This window comes from Montipora capricornis, unplaced genomic scaffold (assembly GCF_036669925.1).
Source record: "Montipora capricornis isolate CH-2021 unplaced genomic scaffold, ASM3666992v2 scaffold_508, whole genome shotgun sequence".
Classification (NCBI taxonomy): domain Eukaryota; kingdom Metazoa; phylum Cnidaria; class Anthozoa; order Scleractinia; family Acroporidae; genus Montipora; species Montipora capricornis.
Genome location: NW_027180248.1, coordinates 52,501 through 65,567, shown reverse-complemented (window position 1 = coordinate 65,567; position 13,067 = coordinate 52,501). Strand labels below are relative to the sequence as shown.

General features: G+C 41.2%; 1 protein-coding gene across 1 annotated transcript in view; it reads right to left on the bottom strand.

The window, feature by feature from the left end:
* Positions 1–12,569: 12,569 nt before the first annotated feature.
* The window catches only part of LOC138036874 (uncharacterized), a 5,846-nt gene continuing 5,348 nt past the window's right edge, over positions 12,570–13,067 (bottom strand). Inside the window, exon 2 of the mRNA XM_068882931.1 lies at positions 12,570–13,067. This exon is cut by the window's right edge and continues 3,428 nt beyond it. The gene's annotated coding sequence lies outside the window, so the exon portion shown is untranslated.

Sequence of the window (13,067 nt, the reverse complement as noted above, 5' to 3'; positions counted from 1 at the left end):
GTATACATAGAGATACATGAGTATACATGGATATACATGGCTGAACATGGGTATACATGGAAATTCATGGGTGTACATGGATATACATGGATATACATGGATATACATGGATATGCATGGTTATACATTGATATACATGGGTATACATGCGTATATATGGGTATACATGAATATATATGGGTATACATGAACATACATGGGTATACAAGGATATACATGAGTATACATGGATATACATGGCTGTACAAGGCTGTCCATTGATATACATGGGTATACATGGATATATATTGGTATACGTGGATATACAAGGAAATACATGGGTATACATGGGTACACATGGACATACATGGGCATACATGGATATACATGAATATACATGGGTATATATGGATAAACATGGGTATACATGGACATACATGGGCATACATGGATATACATGGGTATACATGGATATACATGGGCATACTTAGATATACATGGGTATACATGAATATATATGGGTATACATGGATATACATGGGTATACATGAATATATATGGGTATACATGGATATACATGGGTATACATGAATATAAATAGGTATACATGAACAAACTTGGTTATACATGGGTATACATGGATATACATGGGTATACATGAATATATATGGGTATACATGGACATACATGGTTATACATGGATATACATGGGTATACATGGACATACATAGTTATGCATGGATATACATGGATATACATGGGTATACATGGACATAAATGGTTATACATGGATATACATGGGTATACATGGACATACATGAACATACATGGACATACATGGGTATACATGGATATACATGGGTATACATGAATATATATGGGTATACATGGACATACATGGTTATACATGGATATACATGGGTATACATGGACATACATGGTTATACATGAACATACATGGGTATACATGGATATACAAGGTTATAGATGGATATTCATGGCTGTACATTGATATACATGAATATACATGGACATACATGGGTATACATGGATATACATGGGTATACATGAATATATATGGGTATACATGGACATACATGGTTATACATGGATATACATGGGTATACATGGACATACATGGTTATACATGGATATACATGGGTATACATGGACATACATGGTTATACATGGATATACATGGGTATACATGGACATACATGGGTATACATTGATATACATGGGTATACATGTATATATTTTGGTATACATCGATATACATGGGTATACATGGACATACATGGGTATACATGGATATACATGGGTATACATGAATATATATGGGTATACATGGACATACATGGTTATACATGGATATACATGGGTATACATGGACATACATGGGCATACATGGATATACATGGGTATACATGAATATATATGGGTATACATGGATATACATAGGTATACATGGACATACATGGGTATACATGCATATACATGGGTATACATGGACATACATGGGTATACATGGATATACACGGGTATACATGAATATATATTGGTATAGATGGATATACATGAGTATACATGGACATACATGGGTATACATGAATATACATGGGTATACATGAATATATATGGGTATAAATGGACATACATAGTTAAACATGGATATACATGGATATACATGGACATACATGGGCATACATGGATATACATGGGTATACATGGACATACATGGTTATACATGGATATACATCGGTATACATGGACATACATGGGCATACATGGATATACATGGGTATACATGGACATACATGGTTATACATGGATATACATGGGTATACAGGGACATACATGGGAATACATGGATATACATGGGTATACATGGACATACATGGGTATACATGGATATACACGGGTATACATGAATATAATTGGGTATACATGGATATACATGGGTATACATGGACATACATGGGTATACATGGATATACATGGGTATACATGAATATATATGGGTATACATGGATATACATGGGTATACATGAATATATATGGGTATACATGGATATACATGGGTATACATGGGTATACATGGATATACATGGCGATACATGGTTTTACATGGATGTAGATGGGTATACATGGACATACATGGGTATACATGGACATACATGATTATACATGGAGATACATGGGTATACATGGACATACATGGTTATACATGGATATACATGGGTATACATGGACATACATGGTTATACATGGATATACATGGGTATACAGGGACATACATGGGCATACATGGATATACATGGGTATACATGGACATACATGGGTATTCATGGACATACATGGGTATTCATGGATATACATGGGTATACATGAATATATTTGGCTGTACATTGATATACATGAATATACATGGACATACATGGGTATACATGGATATACATGGGTATACATGAATATATATGGGTATACATGGACATACATGGTTATACATGGATATACATGGATATACATGGGTATACATGGACATACATGGATATACATGGGTATACATGGACATGCATGGTTGTACATGGATACACATGGGTATACATGGACATACATGGGTATACATGGATATACATGGGTATACATGAACATACATGGGTATACATGGATATACATGGGTATACATGAATATATTTGGGTATACATCGATATACATGGGTATACATGGACATACATGGGTATACATGGATATACATGGGTATACATGAATATATATGGGTATACATGGACATACATGGTTATACATGGATATACATGGGTATACATGGACATACATGGGCATACATGGATATACATCGGTACATGGACATACATGGGCATACATGGATATGCATGGGTATACATGAATATATATGGTTATACATGGATATACATAAGTACACATGGACATACATGGTTATACATGGATATGCATGGGTATACATGAATATATATGGGTATACATGAATATATATGGGTATACATGGATATACATGGGTATACATGAATATATATGGGTATACATGGATATACATGGGTATACATGGACATATATGGGTATACATGGATATACATGGGTATACATGAATATATATGGGTATACATGGATATACATGGGTATACATGAATATATATGGGTATACATTGATATACATGGGTATACATGGACATACATGGGTATACATGGATGTAGATGGGTATACATGGACATACATGGATATACATGGACATACATGGGCATACATGAATACACATGGGTATACATGGACATACATGGGTATACATGAATATACATGGGTATACATGGATGTAGATGGGTATACATGGACATACATGGATATACATGGACATACATGGGCATACATGAATACACATGGGTATACATGGACATACATGGGTATACATGAATATACATGGGTATACATGAATATATTTGGGTATACATCGATATACATGGGTATACATGGACATACATGGGTATACATGGATATACATGGGTATACATGAATATATATGGGTATACATGGAAATTCACTGGTATATACCTTTATATATAACAATTTAAGAATTTAATACATCCATGATATAATTACATACTATTATGATACACTTAATAACACTACTTAAAGTACCAACCGATTTATCGGCTCATCTTTTGGTTTTCGCAGTTCTCTTGATAAGAATGTTTCCAAATTGACCTCGCGTGCCATCATTACGAACACTTCCGCATCGGTCGTGTGGTTTTCGTCTTCGAGTGCTGTCTTGTCGATATGCTTGCTGAATGGAATGCAAAGGCATTTTTGTAAGAATGGTACCATGACATTTTCTGCATCTTTGCTGATGTCGTTCATATTGGCAATGGCACTGCGTGCAGATTGCAGATAACCCCGCGCTGTACAGAGGGGTCGGTTTCCTTCGATTCCTGTAGCTCTGAATTTGCCTGATGGGTCGGAGTTCTCGTCAAAGGTGCTGTTTTTTGATATAGTTCGACCGAACGACTTGTTGACGTATATGACGTGATTCGACACGCATAGGTTGAATTCTTTGTCTTGAGGGGTCACTCCATTGGGGGAAAACACACGCTTGTCGTAAGCATCTTGACTTTCGAAACATCCCATAAATGTCGTCGCAGAAGTTTCTCCTCCTTCGAGACTGAGCAACGATTTTCCGTATTCCCGAGGATCGTATACAGCAGGGTCGTTGAGACCACTACGACACAATATGTCTTCGTACCAGTTCATTTCACCGTCTTCTCCCCCCTTATCGAACGATGTCATACGTACGGCGTTGAAATCTACTTTCCGAAATGTAGATATGTCTGGGATGGGATGCAATCTATAACCGATGGGTACAGCAAACAACGCCGTGAGGTAATTGACAAACGACGAGGTATTTTTATCATTTTTGTCGGGTTGGTCTGGAATCTTGACGATGGGTATCTTCGCGCCATCTACGTGGATAAACGGTAGCTCCGACGGGCCGCGGAAACCACTCTTGGGAAACGCTTGAGTTGGTTTGAACGTTTTTTCTTTCGAATTAACGTCGCCTTCAAGGTAAAATACGCGCTGTGATTTTGGAATGGAAATGGTCTCATTGCCATCTCTCAAAAGTTCTGCGGTAGTTGCCGTGGTAACCAAATATACGGGATTAATCATGTTCTCTGGTGCTCTCTTTGCCAAAGCTCTCAGTAAATCGCTGATCGGGAAGTGTTTTGGAATGTTTCGAAATTGAGAAGGACAAAACGTGGTCAGTTGTTGAGTCAATACCTCGGTCACAAAACGAGAAGGCTTTTGATGCTTGTCAGTAATCAGGGCTTTGCCGTGATGTAAATTTTGCATCAACCAATGGCATATGAGTGAAGGGGCGGTGGCCAGAGCGTTGGTCATGATGACGTTCATGGTTTTGTTGAAACTGAGCTCTAATTGATGAATGCGATGCAGTAACTCTTCCGTTACGGTTTGTTCCGACCCATGAACAATAGCCTTGATTTCCAATTCTGTACTTCCCCCAAATTGTTGGAGGTAAAACTCGATCGATTCTTGATAGTGTCGCAAACTAGGCACCAGAGACCGAACGGTGGCGTGACTCAGTACTTCGTCTTCGTATATTTTTTGTTGATATATTATTTTGTTTTGCTGGTTTGGCAGCAAAATCACGGGAAACAATATAATCAAATCGTTGTGCCCCTCAAGAATTCGTCGTGAGTGTTGAGGGCACCGAAGAAGATGCGGCAGGGTAAAGAGGTGATATCCACGAGAGTCGTCTCGTCTAAAGTCACCGCACTACTGTTCATGTACCTGAGGTAATTGACGCCTTCGCCAAATGATCCACCTCGTAACAGCGAGATCAAATCATTGTGCACGATACCTTTCTCGTGATTGTAGAGTAGTGCACTATGCTTAGCAAACTCTGATAATTCGCCATTGTCGGTGCGTATGAATCCGATGGGATCTTTGGTTGGTACTTTGTGAAATGTCAGAGAATTGACCGGAGCCCCTATTGGATAAGGAATCATTGCCTTTGCCATATTTGCTGTGAGTATCAATTATTACTTTGACGCTCTTTTCTAACGTCGTGTTAATGATACCATGGAAGTCGAGTGGTTTAAACGCACCACAGACATACTGAGCGATCAATTATTTTTTTTGCAATTAGTGAGGCTTTGGGCAAAAAAATGCGATGGTTCGGTAACTCGAATCCTTGGAGACGATGTAACTTGCGACGGATTGTTCCTTTCTTTACACGAACTCCAAGTTTGTCGTCAGCAACTCGTCGAGCGATTCGATGAATGCCCGATCAAATTTAAATGGGTTGGGTTATACTGTCTGTGTGCCATTAAAGCCATAGTCATTGAAGTATACGTCGACGAGGACCAACCTGTACGAAAACATTTGAATGACGAGGTGATGACCCATGCCGCTAAAACGAGGGATCTCGACATGTTGGTCGCAAAGCGGTTATCGTTCGTTTTTTTTGGGCGCACAAACGACGACTTGATGGAGACATTGAATACGGTCTTGGCCAGCGTGTGGTGTCTTTGTACGCATCGTAGTCTACCTACCGGATCCATATTTGCTCCCATACCGTGCACGCAATGCCGCTTTGATCACGCCTTTTCGCCAGAATCGGAAATCGTTCAAATTCAGTGCAGTCACTTGGCTAGTTCTTTAGCTCCCCTGCCGCCAAACGCACGACCTTTAGTGCCCGATCTTCCTAGTACCACGGACGACAAACCAAAAGCCGTTACCGGGGGATGTCGCTTTCCTGCATCAGATCGTGCATTTGAACATTTGGCCATTCAGAACGAATTGGTAGAGGCCGTGATTTCTTCGAGGTCGTCGTCTACCTTCAGGCATCCTCGAGCAACTACCAGTCACGAAGCGGCTCGCGGACAACTCATGTCGTCTCGAGCATTGAGGGATTGTAACGAAGAGAGAGACGAATTGGAGAATATTCAAACTGCGATTCGAAAGGTCGCTTTACAGCGACAAGAAGCGACTTGTTGTAAAGGGTTGAACGAGTGTATGTTATTACGCTTAGTGGGTATCGTGGATGCACTGGCACGACGTTTTCGGCGTTGTGATCGTGCCAAGACGCTAGAACTGATCGATGTACAAAGTGATCGTGCATCGTGTATGCGTCTGCGGCAGAACTTACGCGCTATGGTCTTACAAGACACAGAGAGGAGAGAATTGTTAGATGCCTTTAATGATCTCATATTGGACCCGCTGACGAGACATCGCCAGCGGGTATTTCGTTCTTACATCGATTCTAGGAAACTCATGTATGCCATCAGTATTCCACTGGCATCTATTCTAGCTTATGATCAGTCAATGGCAGAGATCACCAACAATACTATATTCGACTTGCCCAGTGCTGGCGACCCTTGCGACGAGTTTTTTAAAGCAGTGTTTGTTTCGGGTCTGTTCCGTCTGTACTTGAACAGCATCGGTTGCGACCCCAAGTTCGTACCCACTTTATTTCGAGGCGACGATCGTAATGATCAGGACGGTTTTTGTTTCAGTGTAGATGGCCCCGGTGTCGTAGCTATCTTGAACGGCAACTATTTTGCTCGTGCTGACAATCAGGACATCCTGGCGTTGTGCATCGCCTGGATCAGAGAAGTGCTTTCTAGGCATCTTGCAGGAGAAGCCACCGATTCGCTAAGTCACTTGTTGGATTCAGCTACCATCTGACCCACTACCACCGTTCCATCCATGACGACTTCTGCTTCGGGGAAATCGTCACGTGGAATCGAAGCAGAGGAAAACACCCACGTAGAGCGTCGGAGATCACTCGAACGTGGTATCCAACGCATAGGCATCAAATGAAGGTCGCGGTCTTTGAGTGCGGGTAGACTTACGAGACTTTCGGTCTTAGAAGTGACATTATGGTAGCGTCGTAGATACCATACGACTTCTGTATCTTGAACAAAGGACCATTCTCCTCGACATTTCATGACATCATTTTCTGGAGCTGTCAAACTACAAAAAGGATTCATTTCGAAATGAAACCCGTTACGATCGCGAGTGTAAAGAACATGACCGTGGACATCCACTCGTTGATAACACTCTCTGTTATCATCTAAGACTCCATCGGGGCATGGTCGATCGCGGTCGCCAAAACTATTGATACAATTTTCTTCTTGGGTTGCATTAGTTGCTAAGAAAATTACTCCTAGCGATGCCACGCTCATAAAAAGGGCAAAGCAGAGTTGGGCTTGAACTTGTAACCTCGGAATGTTGGTCGCACCGTCTTGCAGTGCATTAAGCACTTTATGGATGTAACGTTTGCGATCGGTACATAGTGCCAGCCTGCCATACGGGTTGGAAATGTCGTCCCCGGAAAGTGGAGCGTCGACCACATTGTTGGAAGACGAATGTTCGATCGATGAAACGTGGCGTTGCCGGAAGGCAGTCGAAGCGGCCATGAGCGATTTTTAGAACAAGGATAAGATCGGATGGGAGTTTTATAAGACAACTCGACTTCAAATACCGTACACGATCGGTAACCGTGTCGAGAAAAAATAATCGGTGAACATGCGATGCACCAGATCAAAGACACCATGCCCAGGAGGACTACGAAGGTATTGCACACGGAATTGACGATCACTAGCCATCCTGATCGATGGGAGAGAAATGCTAGAGCAAGATTACGACTCTTAGACGTTCTTGTTGTGTGTTTAATACGCTTTATTGATCGCTTCTATATACATGAAACAAAATAAAAAAGGGCCATCGACTAACAAACACATTCCCGACAACTACCATTGTAACTAGTTAGGGTAAAACAATAGGGTGACCCGTTACAGATATGCAACGGACTTCTATCGGGATGTGTAATGGAAAGAGTTGTGTCGGGGTTGGATGGATTGAATAATGGTATTTTGATTATCCGAGAGGATTTACAAAGCTGACAGACAACTCGATCTGTATTGACGTCTAAGGCAATCGATCCACCCGGTGGTGGATGTTTAAAGTTTGGAATCGACTTGATTTCCAAACAGTCCTTACAATACAGAGCAGTCGTTTGACAAGGGCAACACGCACCCTGTTTTGGGTTTTTAAATGATATAAATCTTACAAGACTATTTTTCAAACGAGCATATCGTTTTACGACGGTCGATATATAATAAACAGCAGCAGGGTGGTTTTTCTAGAATTGTCTGTCCCATTTTTTAAACACGCGATCCGTTAGTTTTCCGTCCCAAAACTGTTTATACTCTTTCAAAGCCGACACGGCTACTTGGTCGTTGCACACAAAGAAGGCTACAAGAGCCAAAGGGAAGGGGCATTGATCGGTGTCGATAATTGCATTCAGAGCACGACGTGATTTCCACGACACCCCTGGTATTTCTGTCTCGTTGGGAACTTGACCGATGGTTTTAAGAACATGATGATGAAACGCAAGAAGATCAAAACGTTTATGAGAAATTACCATCGCGTCTAGATATGAATGTCTCCTTGAAAATCTAGTGCAAAATTCTTGGAGTCGGTTTGTTATCGTTGTGGGTTGGTATGCTAGAGAACCGAATCTCGTTTCCCAGCTGCTCTTTTCCTCTCTCGTAAGAGACCGCCACGCCTTGGACGTCCACAGTTTGGCCCGGTTTCCTCCTTTGGTCGCTCCGGCAACTAACTGGAGTAGACGCCAAGTCCTGTGAATGCGAACCACGTCGTTATGCCCTTCGTATGCAAAAAACTGCAACAAGCCGACGAGACGATGGATATCCACTTTGGACTGGAGGTGTGTTTTTAACGTAGAACATTCGGGCTTTTCCTCCCGGGTGCTTGGGTAAACCGAGTGAATGACTTCGCGCTCTGCTTCTTCCAGAGCATACCAATTATCTTTTGTCTTTCGATTGTTGAAAACAGACGAAAGCAAATTGGTAAATCGTACGTGCTGGTGTTCTAGACCCAGATCATTTGCATCCACATATCCGCGTTGAGTTCGCAACACGAAGCACCCTGCTCTTCCGTCGTACACCACAAATGGAAGGTAAGTCAAGACACGCTCTATTAGGGCATCATCCACTATCTGCTCCATAACCACTTCGCTGTTACAACTAACGCGACGATCGAACAAGTCGCTATCCAGTAAGGAAACACTCGGTGAAATCGTGGTGAGTTTGCCTCGTGCGAACCTATTTTTCCCTCGCCAGTCACGACCTCCACCGAGAATCGATCGAGTAAAACGTTTGGATTAAAATAACACCAAACACCTCGACTGTCGTACTTTCTTGTATTTTTTAGATAGTGTACCCACGCAGTCAAGTCGTGGTGGTTAACGGGGTCACGGAATGTGATGTTCCCTAGGTTACTTCCTTTTACGGCAGTGTACGTAAAACTAGTCCCCGTTGCTTTCAGAATCACCTTTTTTAGATCGCTTTCGTCCAGTAAACAAATTCTAGGTTGACCTTTTTGCCACGTCGATTTAATCGAGAACCTTGCATCTTTGATTTTTGTTTTGATCTTTATGCATCGTCGATCGTGTGAAATAACCAAGCTTGTCGTGTGAGAATGAGCTATGGAGGTGAGTAATCAAAAACACCCCTCGGTTAAATTATGTAGGAAGGAGTGCTAGAGGGAGAGGATATGGACTCTTTGGAGCAAAGATGTTTCAAATAGCTCGACGAACCCCACGCAGCATCCATGTGGTAATCTCGTAACGACGGGAATTATTCGAAGACCGAGTTTCTGATGTATCGAGTCGAATAGGGCGTCGCAGTCACGACATCGGTGTTTGTTATCCGCGGTTTTACTGTCCATTGGGTTGTATTCAACAAATGCAAAACGTTTTATCGAGTTTCGCATTTGCTGTTTTTAATACGACACCTCGTGGAACTAACACCGTTTTCGTAGTAGTAACGAGGATGCCCCACTGGGGTAAGTTTGATGTAAGGGGACTATTTTTCGTCGAAATAAACCGAGATAACAAACCTGTACCAAAGAACGTAATAAAAAATAACGTTTTCAACATTATGATGATGGATCAAAATAGTTGACCCAATATTTCCTGAGCGACCGATAGTGGAACGTTAATGATCCGTGATTTATCGTGAACGATGAGGGCAGGTATGCGAGACGCCCAGCTGTGCATAGCATAACATACCAAATGAACGAAGGCGTAAATACACCCAGTCCATGTGGTCGGGTCAAAAACCAAGAGTAACGAAAACGCTGGTAGAGAAACGGTCAGAGTTGTAACGTACGCAAAAAAACCAACGAAGACTATACAGATACGAAGAACGATCGACGATTTTGTAAGGAGAAACGGGATGGTCGTGGCGTTACAAAAGATCGAAACAGCGACCAAAGCAGGGAACATATATTCACAAAGGACGGTTCTTGCAAATACTTCTGTCCAAAGACAAGAAGCCAAACGCCTAAGGCGACGCCTACGATCAAGGTTGTCGTGCAGTTTCGGGTGATGGAAGTAACTCCATGGTCGCGACGGACAACTTAATCCAACGATTCGCAACATCGTGTTTGCGCGTGCATTTCGAGAGGCGTCTCTGGTTTTACCCGCCGATTGGTATACGAGATGGACCATGGATCGCATTTCCTCTGATTCTTCCCTGTTCCCTTTGACTGCCAACAGAGCATATGGATATCCCATAGCCACGATCAAGGCAATCGTTCCACTGATAAAACAAGTCAATGTAGGAGTGTCAAGAAAACTGTTAACATCACTTTGCCAGTTCACAGGGCAAATGTGAGAGGTGACAGAGGACATGTAGCCGAATCGGCAGCCATACAGTTGATGTCGTTCCCAAAAGAAAAACCGTCCAATTGAGATAAAAACACCTCCTGCCATGAAAAGGAACAGAGAAACGAAGAAACCTCCCCGCGAAATGATGAGCGTCATTATGCCTACAGACATGTAACGCCTAAGTAACCGCAGACGAACCAGGTCGTCATCTGGGTAGACTGCCATGACTGAATTGAGAGCTTCTCGAAAGTTGAACATTAACGCTTTGGTATTGTAGCTTTTCTCGTGCCACCATGGATGTAGCCTACGAGTCTCGGATTCCACTGTGTCTGTTTTGGTACGAAAACGCGAAAGGCAAACGCAATCAGACGATTGATGTCTACCTAAAAAACCACGTTCATAGATTTGGGTTCACAAATACAGTGACCGGTATCACATTGGAGGATAACAAAGACAAACGGCATTGGTTCCGTCTTTGTCAGGACAGACGCGACTGTCAGTTTGACATACCGATTGGACCTGATCTCTTCGTAAAGGAAACGACTCGAGAGAGAATTGCATACGATTTGGGGTGGAAGAGCTGGAATGAATGGAACTACGCACAGGTGTCTTTTAGTATTGGTACCACTAACGGAAAACCTGCCCGTTCGATCGGCGCCCTAATGATCATACACTGGATGAAATAATGCATTTGATTATATTTGGCTTTAAGACAAATATGAGACAAATCTAACGTTATATTTGCACTGGTTGTGAAGACAACAAATGTGGGATAAATATGTTTTCATAGTTGTCCCTGATAAATGCAAGACAAATACTGTTTGAAATTAAAGTCATGTTTAGCCTTAGTACAAATATAAGACAAACTAAACAAATGTATAAAAACCACAAGCTAAGGCTTCAATGAATCTGTCTCTTCATTTTTTTTTTAAAGCACTCCCACAAATTCACTTCTGCAAATTTATTTTTCTCAAAACAATTTCCCTGGAAATGGTATACTGTACAAAGATAGATTATCAGGAATGGTACTAAATGGATTACAAAATTAAAGTGGTTGTCTATTCAAATAACAGTAGACATATTTACACATGCATCATGGCATGATATCTAACCTGGTGAAAGCAAAAATTCATATTTGTAATATGGTAATGGGACTGAGTGGAGTCCAATTCGGTCTTTAATCACTTGAGTGATAACAAAATCCGAAGAGCAAGCAGCGGGAGTCTGATTTGTTTAACACTCCTGTGATCACAGACCGAATTGGAGGACAACAAGTCTTATTACCAGTATTAATCATGAGAAAAAAAAAAGAATAGCCAAGTTATGAAAGATAGGGAAAATTTGCATTAAAAGACTGACAAAGGAGGCATAAACAACTTGGCAAGTGAACAATTTGATTGGTTGATTTAAACTACAACTTTGAATGTGATTGGCTTATTGAACTGTCCGATAACAACTTGGCAAGTGAATTAGTAGAAAATATTACCATTTTTTTAAACCGATCACAGTTGAGGAAATTGTAATTTTCTTAGCTGTTTCGATTACAAAATTAAAGTGGTTGTCTATTCAAATAACAGTAGACATATTTACACATGCATCATGGCATGATATCTAACCTGGTGAAAGCAAAAATTCATATTTGTAATATGGTAATGGGACTGAGTGGAGTCCAATTCGGTCTTTAATCACTTAAGCGATAACAAAATCCGAAGAGCAAGCAGCGGGAGTCTGATTTGTTTATCACTCATGTGATGACAGACCGAATTGGAGGACAACAAGTCTTATTACCAGTATTAATCATGAGAATAAAAAAAGAATAGCCAAGTTATGAAAGATAG